At 36.5% G+C, this 16605-nt stretch overlaps 1 protein-coding gene across 2 annotated transcripts in view; it reads right to left on the bottom strand.

The window, feature by feature from the left end:
• Window positions 1–16605, bottom strand: part of GABA-B-R1 (gamma-aminobutyric acid type B receptor subunit 1) — a 264127-nt gene that overhangs the window by 155142 nt on the left and 92380 nt on the right. The gene's annotated exons all lie outside the window — the stretch shown is intronic.

Below are 16605 nucleotides of genomic sequence, written 5' to 3'. Positions count from 1 at the left end.
GAGATCCGTGGCAAATTCATTACATGGGGCTCTAAGAAAACTCGTCATATTGTAATTTAATTTTACAAATGTCCTATTGACACTTTTCTCTCACGAATAGGTACTTTAATGATTGTTTGGTCCTGGCGACGTATTTTTTTTAATCCATGTACCTATAAACATTTCAAGAGAATTAATTTTTCGCTAATTTATAGGCATTTTAGACATTTAATGGTCACTTCTGAGCTAGCAGCCCCTCGGATCGGGGGCTCCGTCAGGCCGGGGGCCGGTGGCATTTTGTCAGTCTTGCCACCCTATAGTTACACCAGTGATGAATGATCATTACGCATATCCCTTGTCAATAAATATTAACTAGACAAGTCCAATAAGATGAGAATGGGAGAATGGGACAACTTCGGCTATATTCTGGGGCATGGCATGTCATCCTACTGAATTATTGAGTTGCCTGTCGGGGAATCAGTCGGGTTCAATATATGCGGACCGGACGTCAGAATGCGCACGTGAAAGCCTTTTTCGAGCGTGCCACGTCGAAGGGACACAAAGGTTTTTCCGTTTAATTCAGTATTTTCACCTTTTGTAAGTTTACGCAGGATTTTGTTGACAACACACCCATGTGTGTCAATTTATTACTGGCATACTATTGTCATAAGCTTTTTTTTATATATAATATAGGAGTAGCAGACGAGCATGCAGTCCACCTGATAGTAAGTGGCTACTGCCGCCCATGGACATCTGTAATCAACCCCAGATAGGACCAGAAATTCCTACCTGAGGTCGACAACAGATGCGCCGCTACCCCTGAGGACTAAGCTGGAACGCCTCGGAAAATTATGTCTCCCTTACCACACCCTTCAAAACGGAACACAGCAGCGCCTAACACTGCTGTTATTAGGCAGAAATAGGTGTGGCGGTGGTGCCGCCGGAGCCGAACCTCAAAGGGTTCTACCACCTTTAAAACTCTCACTGACAATACTGCTCTCTACCGCATGGTTTTAACGCAAGTTTAATAACATTTTATTATTCGTTCCATTTTAAAGGTGATAGAACCCTTTGTGCCCCTCCGGCGGCACCACCGCCACACCTATTTCTACCTAATAGCAGCGGTGTTGGGCGCTGCTGTGTTCTGGTTTGAAAGATGTGGTAAGGGAGACGGACATTTCCGAGGCGTTCCAGCTTAGTCCTCAGGGGTGGCGGCGCATCTGTGGCCGACCTCAGGTAGGAATATCTAATCCTATCTGGGGTTGATTACAGATGTCCATGGGCGGCAGTAGCCACTTACCATCGGGTGGACTGCATGCTGCTACTCTTATATTATAAAAAAAAACACATGTAGACTTTTCGTTGTATTTCTTGATTATTAAAGTTAGTAACACTTTTAAAGAACAATGATTTTAAAAACTTAAACTTTCTATGCTTATTAACGAATGTTAATATAAATATTATGGTTGGTAAACCAACCTATCCAATTTTTGCCCACCAAATATAGAAATTTTACAATTTCAACTTTCTAGAAATGGACAAATTTTAGTCTTCGGTAAACCAAAACTTGAGATTTATTATTAAAAATGTATATTCAAGTATATAATTTTACGCTGTCGACAGAGATTTAATAAACCGGACTAACATATAAAATCAATTTGTGTATAACTGCATTATATAACGAAACGTAAAAGAATACTCTAACAAGAAATATAAAAGAGATTTTTTCGAGTGACGCCCTTTGTAAAGTTCGCTACCCTTTACTTATTTATCAATAGATCATGCTCCCTCCGATTTACAAATACCAATGTAGCAGAAATTCTCCATATAATAAATCCATTCGTGATAAATATCGACAGATATGATTTGGAACTTCAAGGCAAGTGACCTTTTTCTAGGCAGCTTGCTATTTTCTATCACGTGAGCTGTTAGGCAAATGTCTACTATCGAAATGTTGAAAAAAAAATAGTACAGTATACAAAGGAATGTACTACATACTTTCTCATTTTTCGAAGTGAGTTAAATACCAAGTCAAAAGAAAGTGTGTGTCAGAAGAAATATACCAAAAAATATATATTGTTTGTTTATCGAGTGAGCCTGGAGAGCAACATCCGAAACTAAATAATAATAACGCTTTCTACACTCACAGCCCCACACTAGGATTCCCTGTGTCGTGGGTGCCATGGACACACACATAGAAAAATACACAAACACCCAGACCCAGAAACAGAAATTTAGATTCGTCATTTAGATGTCTGTCTGGCCGGGAATCAAACCCGGGACCCTCTGCGCTTCAGACCGGTATGGTGACCGCTCCGCCACGCGGGTCGTCAAAAACTATATGAATCAGTGAAAAATTATGAAAGTAATTAGGAGTCCCATTTTAATAAGTCGTTGTAAGATAATAAGTTATTGATGACACTTCCTCTACATGCTAAACTATTAAAAGGATCAATTTAACACGATAAATTAGTAATTTTAAAAGGGCAACAAAATTGCAAGTATCACACGGGTTCATACTTCACACAAACAATTTACTTGTCAAAATTTATAGTTCAAATCTCTCCATGCGGATCCAAAGATCTTTGCAAACAAACCATTGTTACTAAATACTTTAAATCTCATAAAGTCTTATAAATAGTGCTCACTCCAACCATACATTCTCTAATACATACACTTGGCAGACGCCTTTGTCCTTATCCTGATCTGCCCTGAATTCCTAATCTCCACACGGAGGTCGATGCGGCGTCTGTCAAACCCTACAGTAATTGAACAGACGTGAGACAGTGAGACGCCCTGTGTCGACAGTTGTAATTTCAACTCACCGGCAATGCTATTCTTAGCCTATCCTTCGGTAAATGTTCCTATGCATACACTATACAGTTTCTAAATAACGATAATTAATATTAATGATTGTAGCACTTATAGCAGTGATGGCCTAGTGGTTAAGAAAGTCGGCCCCTGAATCGAGGGGTCCGAGGTTCAAATCCCAGGCACGCAACTCTGACTTTTCAAAGTGATGTGCGTATTAGAAATTAATTTTAATCATTACTTGCTCAAACGGTGAAGGAAAACATCGTGAGAAAACCTGCATACCTGATAAAATTAAAGAAAAAAGTTTTCAAATGTATGTGAAGTCTACTGACAATGACCTGATCCTTCTTATTCTGAGAAGAGACCCGAGCCTGAGAGCAAAAGGAGTTGAATAGTAATGGGTTGATGATGATAATGAATATTAATGATTTCAATAGTGGTCACGTCACCAGTTCGTTGCGCTAATGATTCCAGGTTCGATGGTTGGCCAGATACCTGTGTGATAAATGAAAATATCCAGGCTTCTATTGTTAGTTCTTTGTATCAATGATAGCTACAATGCTGCCGTGAGGTATTCGAGTGTTAGACCTCCTGTGAGCCAGAACCATACAATAAGTAAAATCACGTAGGCCTAAAAAGCAAAAGTACAAAATATAATTATGAGCTTGTCGATAACTTCACTTAAAACTTTAACATAACGGAAAGTTTTTCACGAATAGGCAGCCTTAATTTTCGCAAACGAGCAAAAAATCAACCGGCGAAAATAACTTGACATCTTTCGTTATAAATTTCTTTTACAAGATTCGCAAACAAACTATTTATAGGCTGTTTGCATCTCAGCTATGAGGTGTGATTAATGATCTCCAAGACATCCTTTCAGCTGACAGCGTAAACAAGAAAGTTTTACTTAGATCGCTTTGGCTGAAACGCCCCTAATTGCGTAAGTCAATTTTGACAGCTCATTGTAGTAAGACAAATGGAAACTAAGCGGCTGTTCACTTGTCCTAGAACAATCACAAGGCAGCGCGAATAAGACCAAACGTTTACGTTGTGGTTGCATTTTAGTAACTACAAAAATGTCTTTGCAATAAGATACAGGCCTTTAAAACATTCAGGTTTGGACCGGGAAGGAACGAGTAAGTATTGATAGTAAGTCATTCGAGTATATCAATTAATTCGAGTTGTCAGTGTAAAAGAGATTTTTTTATGAAATCTTGACCAGGTTCACTCCTCCAAGGGCCTAAATCTCTTTGTCTCAAATGAGTGTTGTCAGTTGAAGGTACTTTCTGGTTGCGATATGGTCAGTATAGACCATACTACTGATTTAGATGGCTAAATGTGAATAGAACTTTGCATTTACATACAAATTTGTGCTCATCTTAATTGTTGTATTTGGACGTGTGAATCGGAACTGAATGCTAAAACAAAACGAAACGCGAAGAGGATTAACCCGCCTTTAATCCCACCTTTCCAATTTAAGGGATCGTGTAAAACATGGCCGTAGTTAAAGCTTATCTAAATGTAATGAAAAAGTAATTCACTTCGTCGCGCCATGCGAAAGTAGTCCTTAGGGATGTCTCGATGGTTGATCACGGCACCATACAAAATGTATGGTGGTGCTGCAAGGATTCTCTAGGGACTCGTGGAACCAAACAGCATTATGCATTAATCCGTCTGTGACGCGTGATAGAATTTTTAAGTGAAGATGAGATTGATGGTTTGACCGGATAAGTTACTGCCACAGTTATTTCTAGCAAGAATCAGTTCTTCCTTGTTGGTGGAAGGGTATGGATGCCAGCTGACGTACATATGAAGAGACTATCTTAGACCTCAGGAGTTACAAAGCATCTGTGATAGATATTATAGGTAGAATCCGTGTTCTATGTGAATTGGTTACTGATATCTATGGCGGTAGTACCCACTTACCATTAGATACTTTGCTCGCTCCTTGGCAACTTTGATCCTCTAAAAAACTAAAAATTAAATATTGCAGACAAAGTTTGCACAAACGAAAAATGACTCGCAAGGTGCTTTAAATTTGAAACTTTGTAACTTATGCCCTAACTTCCTCGATTTACTGAACACCTTTTTGTTCGTCTTAAAACCCATAAAGTATGTCTTTATACCCATTAAATTTCATAGTTCAACTACCTAATAACATAGACAAAGCCACAATCCTACTTTATAATTAATGACGTTATAATTAAACCCTTGAGGGCACAATTTTAGTACGTATTTTAATGAATTAATTTATTAAAGCGACTCTCAGAGTTAAGAAGTTGCTCACTGATACTCGACCAAAGAGTTAATTAATAGGGTAGCGCTAAGCGTCTTACATCGGCATTCAATATTTTACCTCAAATTCTTCAAAGGAACTTATCTTAATGAGAAATTTATATTCAGTCGTTGCTGCATGAGTACTTTCAAGGTTCCGTGACTAAACGGAGAAAGTAATAAAAAGTACTAATAGGTAGTTTTGTTATGTCCATTTGACTTTCTGTTCATCTGTCTGTCTCTTATTACATCTTGCACAGATGATTGGCATTACATTGATGGTTTAAAAATTATTGTGTGTAGAATTCACCATTTTACAATAGTGCACTAATTATAGTTCTCAATAAAATTTGAATGAACGACTAAGGTATCCTTTGATATAGATACGTTACATATTATTATTCCAATTTCTATAGAAACTTTCGATACTTCGGTAATTAACCTGACTTTTACCACTCAATATAATAAATCTAGGCATTTTTGTCCCTGTAGTACCGGGATCAGACTAGGGCCCCTGCCTGGAGGAGGCGACTAAAAGGGGGCTTCCGGGGTTGCGGGCGGCCATAGTGGGACCGGACCGTCCAGCAAGCGACCCTGGGAAGGACGGCGGTATGTGTGGTGGCATACCATCGTCACCAGACGGTGTGGAGAGCGCCTGGTCTCACCTGGGCGGAGCCTGATGGGGCAACACGTTCAGAGGACTCCGGTTGCGTTCCGTTGGATATCCCGGAGTCCTCTTCGCAGCACTGAGGATGGCCACCGGAGGGGCTTTAGTGCGGTAAAAATCCCACATAACCTCGTGTCGCTCCCACGACACTCGATACCTTTTCAAAGTTTCCCCCTCGTAAAAAAAAAACAGATCTAGGCATTTTATACTTGGAAGAAAGAGCCCCTTATTGAATGCATATAGGGCGACTATCTTGGCCCTCAGTGTGGCAATGCATTTACGATCGACTACTGATAGAACTTTTAGAGTGGATTTGGTGGAATTCATCCTCATTTACTACTTCAATCTTAAAAAAAAGATTCCGTGCAACGAAAACTAAAAGAAAAATCCTCAAATGAGCATTTAACAACTAAAACAATCATTAATATTCCACTGTTCACTAACAATGAGTAACAATTGAAATATATTGTAATACTGTACAAGAAGCGAAGCTAAGTGATAATAAAGATAATTTCGCGTATTCACATTGAGGTTTCACGACCGTTAATTGCGTTTCATTAGAACTTTTAATCCATACAAATGGTAATTATCTGCTAATTATATTTCTATGTCGGTTTACATTCAGCGGGAAATAAAAGCTTAACATTAATGTTTTGGAATCGCGAAATGGAGATTGGATATAAAGGAATTTGATTCGTAAATAAATTTTAATTAATAATGTTAGAGGCTTTCTGGGTCCAGCGTTTAATGTTTAATTGTTTTTTTAAGTATTAATGGCGACTTCAAAGTAAACAATAAACATGTTTTATTGTAATTTATTTCGAAGTAATTTTAATAAAATATTTTTCTGCTCCAATACTGAACTACTACTTCTAGAGTATCTTTCTGTGACAAACAGAAGCCTCAATAAACTAGCAATCGGCTCTGTTTAGTTATTGTTTATTTTATTTTTATAATTCCTCTCATTGTAATTGCATGTACAAAAATTGATGTGCATAATGAATATAATCTGATATTATGACGGAGAATTGTGGTTGCCAGGTTAGTATTGAGTGTCATGAACCATATTACCACAAATAACATCTGCCATCGATGGCACTAATTTGTAATGAGCATAAGGGCTCTAACATACGAGCGACAGTCCGCACCGACGACTGTCGCCGCCTGTCGTTAACCACTGCTCGCGACTGTCGCTCATATCGACCCCTCCTGCGTATCATAACTGCAAAATGACAACTTAACAGGTGAGCGTTTCAAAGTTTCCAATATGCTCAAATGCGATAAAAATCTGCATTTCTTCAGGTATCTCTATGAAATTTGGTATATATATATATATTATTTTATACGCTTTATAACGTTACTTATGTCGATAAAACACATTAAAATAAAGCAATTTATGCAATAAAAACGAAAAGTTACTTTTGTGGGTTACGATATTATACGAAGGAGGGGTCGATATGTTCACTCCCTAACATTCAGTCAATCCTGAAATTTTAATATCTCCATTAGATAGCATGCGTTGCAATACAAGAGCCCTTTATAAACGGCGTTACCTCTGTGCATAAACCGAGTGTACTTACGTACGTCGGATCCTCTGTTAAGTCAAACACATAATCACGCAGGATTATAGGGATTTTAACGGAATGCTAGATAGAACCATCCTCAGAGACCAGGCAAGCATGATTCTGCTATTGTGCTCAACTGCTTTTTCGTGTTACAATAGCTTAACTGTGATACTCGTAGATTCAATTTTTAAAAGCAATATCTTTAAAAATCGAATAGTAATATCATATTTAAAGGTAGATGAAGTATTTTTATAGTATAGGAGTAGCAGACGAGCATACAGTCCACCTGATGGTAAGTGGCTACTGCAGCCCATGGACATCTGTAATCAACCTCATATAGGTCCCTTACCACACCCTTCTAAACGGAACACAGCAGAGCCTAACACTGCTGTTATTAGGCAGAACCACAAAGGGTTCTACCACCTTATGAAGATGAAGTATGACCTGCAGGAATAGCCTTAGTGTACGTACGGGGGTACGGACGGAGGTGCGTGGTTCGAATCCCTGGCGTCTCTGATTTTAATTATGTGCTAATTAAAAATTAATAGAAACCATCATGAGGAAACCTGCATGCCTTACTTCTTAAAAAAAGGTTCTCAAGGGGGATGAAGTCTACTAATTTGCACTTGACCAGAACTGCGCCCTATGCTTAAACATTTCTCATTCTGAGCGGAGACCCCTGCCCAGGAGTAGAAATATAATGGGTTGACGATGATGTAAGGTATGTTGTTTTAGCTAAATTGCTTACCTTTACAAACATGTCATACTTATTAGTTTAAAGACCAACTAGTTTACATACGAGTACCTATTAGGTCGCAGTCAGGTCATACTCATTACCTATATCGCCATCGAGTTGATTATTCACTATTTTTTTTATTTACTATCTAATTCTAAAGCAAAGATTGAGTTAGTATGGATAACGAAGGTGTTATGTTTACTCTCGTAGCACGTGCCGACCTCATTTTGTAATAGGTAAACATAATTAGCGAAGCATTTAGATCGGCACTGGCGAGTTTCAAACGATGGCTGACCTAACTGAATATTAAAAAAAAAAAATCTTAGCGAGACACTACACATTATTATTTTTTTATTATGCAACGGGTACTCACGATATACGTTTTTTCTTTCCGATATTACACTACACATTAACCCGCTGGTAATAATAATCAATAAATACTATATTCTTGCCTAGAAATTATGAAATTTCTATTGTACATAATAAAAATATGGATTTTTATTATAAATAACGAGCGTAATTCTGACATGTGAAGTAAGTACGGTAGAAATCAGTAATCAGTAATGACATGACATGAGTTTTCGGCGAGCTTTAGACTATTCCATCATTCATCAAAACTGGAACTTGGTTCTATATACTATTTCTGTTTTTTCCTAAAGCAGTAGTAGCGACCGTTATCTAATAGTTGCGATTAACATGCGATCACGATTGCGTTACTGTATGTTAGAAGTTTTCGACCGGTATTGACACACCCGATATTCGACAACTAATCGATACACCTGTCACCAATATATAGGTACTAGAGAAGTGTTAAGAAGCAAATATTTACCTGCCGTCGCTACCGAAGGCAGTGTGAAATTCTTATCCACAAGGGCATATACAATCAGCTTATACACCCTTTGCAATCCATGCATAATCATACAGCATTAAAACCGAAACAAACGCGACGAATGTTCATAATATATTGCGTAACGTGGCAAAAAGCACCGCGGGTGAGTTTGAACAACGGACAAACAAGGAATTACGTATTTATACGATATTTGCGAAACCTTTTGACCTGCAAACACATTTTTTTAATAAATTTTGATGTGTACGTTCATACGGATACCCGTGGCCCCGAATTCGCTGAGACAGCTCATGCAAAATGTATCCGACGCCATTACCCCGTTTTAGCATAAGCGCGCAATTTAGGAAAAATATTTGTGTAAGCGAGCTGCATTGGGCACAGCTGCTGCCAAATTAACGTGAGTTTAGAACGTTATATCCTAGATTTTATCTAAAATCAAAACTTGCTTGTTGCTTCAAAAGGAATACTTTTATAAATAGGTTTACTTTTTTAACCGACTTCTCTATGTCACTGATTTATTGCAATTAGGCTTTGGTTTAGGAAGTAAAGTATTTTAGTTTACGGGCGCGGGATCATTATTAAGACTATAATAAAACGGAAAATCGGGATAAATAATTAATCGGAAAAGGTATTTTCCGATGAATTATTTATCCCGATTTTTTTATATTTGTTCTTCGAATTTTACACAAAAGTCACTTGACCAATTAAAAAAACCTTGTTTTTAAACGTTTGTGTTTAAAAAGTTGTGTGTATTATTTTGCTATGATAAGTGATAAAGATCTAACAATAAAGGCACATTTTTCTCAGCCAAGCATGTAAGGTGAGCTCCCATTTCAAGTATCATTATTATTAAAGGGTCCATTTTAAGGGACACGAATAAAAATATAATCATGACCACCGAGGAATTTGGCATCAAATCCTTAGCATGTTTCTTTAATTTTTTAAAACATTTTTCTAGATTTAGGTAATGTCAAAAGAACAAATTTAATGAAGAAAATCGTGATAAATCGTACATAATGGTATGGTTTCAAACTTTCATATTACATGTGAATATATATATTATGTGTATCCCTCATATATCTCATTTTTAAGTGGAATATATTTGGATTGTTTTTTTGTAAAGTTATACACATAGAAGCCAAACTTTATAAGTAGCGTTTTATCACTATGACACAGTTACAATAAAACTTTACCCATCCACAATAAAACAGAATGGCAGGTGAAATAAAAATAAAAAACAATAAAATGAAACTGAAAATGTATATCAAAGTCAACGCGTGAGTGTAACGATCGTAAAATTCTCGTCACGAAATCAGTTCAACGTTACTAAGTCGAACAGAAATCGACGGATTAGCTTTTGTGGCTGCTTGATTAATGTTTAATCTGTGATTTTTAGGGTTCCGTATCCAAAAGGTAAAAACGCAACCATATTAATAAGCTTACGCTGTATGTGCGTCTGTCAAAGGTCTCTATCTTCTTGAAAGTATTACAAAATACGAACAACGGTGGCCGCTATAACGACAAATACCGAAAAAATATCGGCGTATTTCAATTTATCCATTGAATAGTAGTAGGTAGATTCACACTTCATTTGTTTACAATGGATTTACTTTGAAGGCTACAACAAATACTAAAAATAAAAAATATGAAAATTTTGGTGATACGGAACACTCCAAGCACGAATTCGACTTGCACTTGGCCAATTATTTAATTACAGACAAGAAGCCTATAAGCCCTACGGGGATTGATTATTATCTACGATACTAAGATATGGTTAAGTACTGGAAGAGTTTTAGTTGAACTCAATTGTAGTATAAAACATGTTCTAAGTATTCGCGATCGATATTCAACTATTGACACCGTTTATTTCCGTAACAATACTGTGAGTATAGCAGATGTCGGTGCCGTCATAGCAATTGATTTATGTCGCCCGACGACAAACGGACTGACGGGCGTACAGCGATCCTGACAGGAGCGCGATAGAGCATAATGCATATGTAATCATATATCTCGTAAGTTAAAACTTCTATTGTATTTTTTCTAAAAAAAATCACATAATGTATCTATTGTATATGACAATACAATGATTGTATAGGAATTGCTCGTTATACGTCTAGAGTATTCTTATTAAAGTAGCTTCAATATTTAAACAAAATTTCATACTATCGTTTAGCGTCAATTCTATATACGCGTCACAAAAATTGGTTTCATATAAATAATTGTAATAAAAATAATACATAAAATGTCAAAATATTATTTTTAAAAAGCAAATAGTAACCGGATCTGTTAATTTAAAATACTTAAATAATAAAACATTTTTGTTTGTATTAAAGTATTCATAAAACCATCCCAAAAGGTAATGTGTAATGTGAAACGAATGAACACGGGAATAATTTGCCGTGTTTTATCTTTTTAAAATCCATCCACACGAAGTCGCGAACACAACTAGCTTAGTATCTCTATGAGCGACACTTAAGCCAAAACAATGGTTTCAATGCCCATAATAAGCCAGTAACGCAGTCTGTTCTCGTCACTTGAAGACAAATAGGCTTTAACTCTGACACGCGTAAGCCATTAAGTCCACGTAGTTTATCCGTCCCAAAACTTTTCACAGCGCACATCCCCTAAAACTTAAGTGGTAAAGATCATTAACATCCCTCAAGTCTTAAATTGGTTTATGTTTCTTATGAAGCACTTATTTTGGGAGCGAGAACGTCAGAAAATTGAGAAATAATGGCGCATCTTGAGCACTTATCGGAAGAGTTGGATGTATGAATAAACTATGGTCTTTCGTCGTGAAATATACGTCGTCGTCAACTTATTACTGCTCCATTGCTGGGTACAGGTCTTCGCTGAGAGAGAGAGGGATAAACCTTAAAAGTCCTAAAGGACATTATGCTGGCTAAGTGCGTATTGGTATGACTGATAGACTTGAGGGTTAAATTTCAAATATGCCCATAACTTTGAAAAAGTCGAACATGCATGTGATTCGAACCTCGGAACCCCATTGAGGGAACAGAGTTTCAACAACTAAGCTATTACAACCTACATCCATATGATGATATTGTCAGAACGAGTCTTAGAATAAAAAGGAATTTATACCACAGTCCACAAGGGTCAAGTCCAAATGAATACACTTCATTAACATTTAACATTTAAGAATATTTTTAATTAAGAATTTTTTTTTTATTTAAGAATTTTTTAAAACCACATAACTTCGATAAATTAGAGATTCGGGCTGAGAGTTGAAGCTTGAACTCTGATAGGAGAGGCTGAAATTAAGATCACTAGGCTATCACGGCTATTGTATAAGTTTACAAAAATATTTGGTATTTCTTTCTTTTTAAATGAAACAATATTAAAGTATTACTAGAATGTATTATTATTATAGAAGTATTACTAGAATGTATTATTAGAATGTCGTTATAGCCGCCTTAAATAATACTTATAACGCCAGAACATCTTGTGCACTGCCAGCCTTCTAAAACTTTTCAAGCCTAACAAGTAGTGTTTCTTTACATTATTACGAGTGTAGAGTTCTCGTTTTAATGATCATGGTCTCGTATGCTACATATAACACTAAAAGGTTTTCCAGCGCTGTGAGCCATCTAGACATTTTTTGTCGCAATACGTGTTCATTTTCTTAAGAGTGTATTATAATACTAGACGATTTATACGACTATCAATCCTCTTGAATTCCTCGAGAATAACTCTAGGAATATTAAAAAAAAAACTGCAGTTTAAAAATAAGGGCCTATTTTAAGGTGTGTTGTCACCTCAGACCTCATATGCTAAAAACCATCAAGCCGTTTGAGCTGTAAGGCATGCTAAAGAATAAAACATATTTATTCTCAAAAAACATTACCCTCTGCTGTTAGATAAAAATAATCATTAATAGCTGTCATTAAATTACAGAAGTTATTTCCTTAAATTACATCATTGAATTAACTGTGTCAGGTTTTTGTAACTATTACTGTAGATAATAACATTAAGACTAAGAACAATGATATATTAAAATTATAGATACGTTAATGGCTAAGAAAGAGATATCTCTCCTGATTGCTCATGTTTTCTTCCTAACCATCTCATTATTGACCTACTGTCAGGCACAGATCTATTTACAGACCGAGAACAATAACTTGTTATTAAAGGAGCCAGTTGGATACCGAATAGAAAGATATCTAAATATTCCTAACTCTTTTTTCTATCCAGAGTGTGGTGTCTTATGTTCCTTCGGGTATGTTCTAGAAACTGCGTCATAGAATCCTAGCGTAAAGGGTAATTATAAATACACGTTCAAATTCGAGTAAACTGTAATACAATGCTAAAATTACTAGCTTGCGTAATTGGCCACATTTAGCGTAATGTGTGCTCCGAGCTATAAATCGTTTCATCTTAAACGTTCGTGACGTATCTATTACTTATGAAGGTACCGCATGATGAGGGTAGTGTTACGTAACACAACTTCTCTAGCAACTTTGCTAGACAAGTATTTAGTTAGTTCAAGTTGTATCTACATTCCAAGTAACAATTATGCTTAGGATAGGTTCTAAGATATGGTTAATTGTAAGCTTATGCAGTGGTTTCTACAATTTGCTCTCGTCACTTCAGTTTCAACTGAACTTATGTATTTCATGTGTAAAGCGAAACGCACATAGTAATGTGGCTTGTGCAGTAGTTGATACATAAAGTTGAGCTACTTAGAAAGCGGTTGGGGATCAGGTGGATGACTGTTTGTGACTAAGTTTCATAAGGTCCTCCATGTTTTTAGGGGACTTAAACAGGGGGCTTGGTCTCAAGGTCTTGGTCTAAAGGTCCTGATTGCCAGGGACCCTGTGGATGGTATGGAAATATCTCTCATTGGTTGGTCACAAACCTTGTGCCTTGTTTAACACAATTTGGCGTAGAGTGGCGAAGTAAAGACTTTCCTCAGTAGTGAGCAAAAACTTATGCCCAGGCGAGGAACAAAAAAGAGGGTTGCATCCAATTTCTTGTGAAATAGAACGACAATTGATATTATGCTTATCATTATCTCATCTTAAGATATATCTACGCCTTATGTAAGTACATACAGATATTAAACAAATACCTTACATACAATTTCTAGGTCCTCCAATCATAGTTTTGCAAATATTTTAGTATACGTACTGAGATTAGAAATTATTTACAAAAGTACAGTGTAATATAGAAGAAAATAGACCAATTTGTATGAACAAACACCGTAATAAATCAGCAATTACTATACCAAACGTTCCAGCCACTAAATAAACCAACATTACAATTCAGACTGGAAAACAAAACATCTCATATCTCATATGGAGTGGCATAGCTGTTGAGAAGCTAAACAATAACAAGCCGACGAAACAATATTTATCGTAATCACTCGTGAAAACAGCGTTTCATTTATATTTGATCTCAACCCGTTAGGAAACTTGTTCTTCATGTTTAGGGTTGGCAATCCTAAAGGAAGGATCCTTAAGGTTAAGGAATACTTAAAGCCATAGTAGAATGCGAAAGACTTCGAGGAAGATCACCAAATAGGTGGTTTGACCATCTAGTCACACCTCTGACCTTTGATCTCAAAGGCCTCACCAAAGCCTCACCTTGAGAAAAGCAGACGACAAAGCACACTGGCTAGATATTCAGCACACCTGAGTAATAGACTCTCAAAGCAGTAAATAAGGCACGACCTTCAACCATGAAGTAACAACTAAGAAGAAGAAGAATGCGAAAGACCGTAGTGTCGTCATGCGTAAAGATGAATACCATGGGGTTTTAGCCTGTAGGAATCCGGCATATCTCTTTGTCATTGAAGGGTAGCCATGATAGATTTCTTCGCGTTCAAATGGGAATAATTTAGGAATAGGACCTTCGTGAATTTTTTTAAATGTATTTAATTATTCCTTAAACAGAAAGAAACTTGGACAACATTTACAATGTTTTAGAGCAGCGATGAGTAACACGATGACCACGACATTCTCTTTGCGGTCCGTGGTTGTTCCAAGAACTTCTCTTGTTCGTGTTACGAATAATAGATGTATTCCTGGTGACCTTTTCTTTTCTTTTGCCAACAACCTATGTATAAAACAATATGTACAATCACTTGTGAAAATGTAGCGCGATTCAACTATATTTCAAGAAGATTTTGCACCCCGTTTGAAGACTCGTTCTCCAAGCTTAGGGTTGTCAAATATAATAGAATGAATGATTAAGACTGAGTTAGAATGAAGTTAAAGATATTAGAACTAGATATTCTGAAAATTGTTATCGAGTTATTGAAAAAAACACATTATTATTTTATGTCTATCTATTCAAGTAGAATAGGCAAGTCGACATTTAACAATTTCATACTGGACATTATCAAGTTTCGATCCTTGGTACATAAATATGACTAATTAAAGGACGCTTTTTACCTTAAAAATGCCACACGGGAAATAGCCTATTCTTTTATCGCCCACGATTCCACAAAAATCAACGAAATATCCTCGATCCTTTTATGGCAACCCTATCCACACCAAGTATCATTTGTCTTCACAATACTTCGCATTCAACTGTCAAATTTGATACTCAGCCATGGAGTTAAATAAAAATACAATTCAGAGGAACAGACTGTTAATAATTCCCGACTTCACAATAAGGTTCTTGAAACAGATGTGTACAGATATCCGGACCTTTGTTTTTGTTTATAAACGCTTTTTCGGGTGTTCAAAAATGGGTGGATGACATAAATAATAATAACGCGTTATTGTTGACGTCCTATTTCTGTCCCACTATTGGCCGCGGGTCTTTTCTTAGAGTGAGAAAGGTTTAGAACGCAGGTAGACTACACACATTCTTAAAAACTTATAAAAACATATATACGGTAGAATTGAGAAACCTACTCCATTTTTGAAAACTCTCATGGGTGCAGGTTCATTTCGATGGTTTGATTCACTATTTAAGCAAGTCCTAACTACATAGGCTAAAAGCTTCAGTGAATGGTTTATCAAGTTGAAACAGTTTTTTTCTTAAACGTACTGGTATTTTCAAATCTGCAAGTTCAAACAACGGTATCGATTCATAGTAAGGTCTAATAAAATGTTAATAAAAATATCCATATACAATATCGTTGTTTAAGTCATTCATAAATATACATTAAAGACAATGTAATATACAATTTGCATTGTAAGTATTTTAAATATCATATCGTGAGTGAAACTCCGCGAATAGACAAGTAATAAACAAAGTAAAACAATTGTAGAAGTGTTTACTTTACCTAGTATACATTCAATAAATTTTCTGTACACCACGAACAACTCAGCTCACTATTTATTAAACCTTTCCCGAGATTGCGGCACTTTTATGACTCTTTTACTGTTTGTAAATGTGTAAAAAGTGCTATAGTACTTATGCGCGTATAGCAAAAAGGACGCGAGTTGTTCTCGTTCCCAAGATCCAGCTGATAAATAATAATATTCCCTTCCAGCAAAGCACTTCTCATTTCAGACGGCGTATGTGTAGGCTGGAGTAATAAAGAGAATTTTACGACCGGACTTTTGAGTTAGGGAGCTGTAGCCTGTATAATGTAGTCGGGAGTTGTAACACCGAGTCTTATCAACGTACTTCGTACGCGGTCTAAAGTTTCAGCTCAATTTGAGCCAGTTGGGTTGCCAATAACAAGAATTTCTCTTAACTGTATTTGGCGTTCTCATTTAGGAAATTCGTAAGTTAAATTAGTTAGTCC

The sequence above is a fragment of the Epargyreus clarus genome, unplaced genomic scaffold (assembly GCF_041222505.1).
Source record: "Epargyreus clarus isolate Ecla_fem2 unplaced genomic scaffold, WU_Ecla_fem_2.2 ptg000014l, whole genome shotgun sequence".
Classification (NCBI taxonomy): Eukaryota; Metazoa; Arthropoda; class Insecta; order Lepidoptera; family Hesperiidae; genus Epargyreus; species Epargyreus clarus.
Note: the sequence above shows the minus strand (reverse complement) of the source record. Positions and strands in the feature narration are given on the sequence as shown.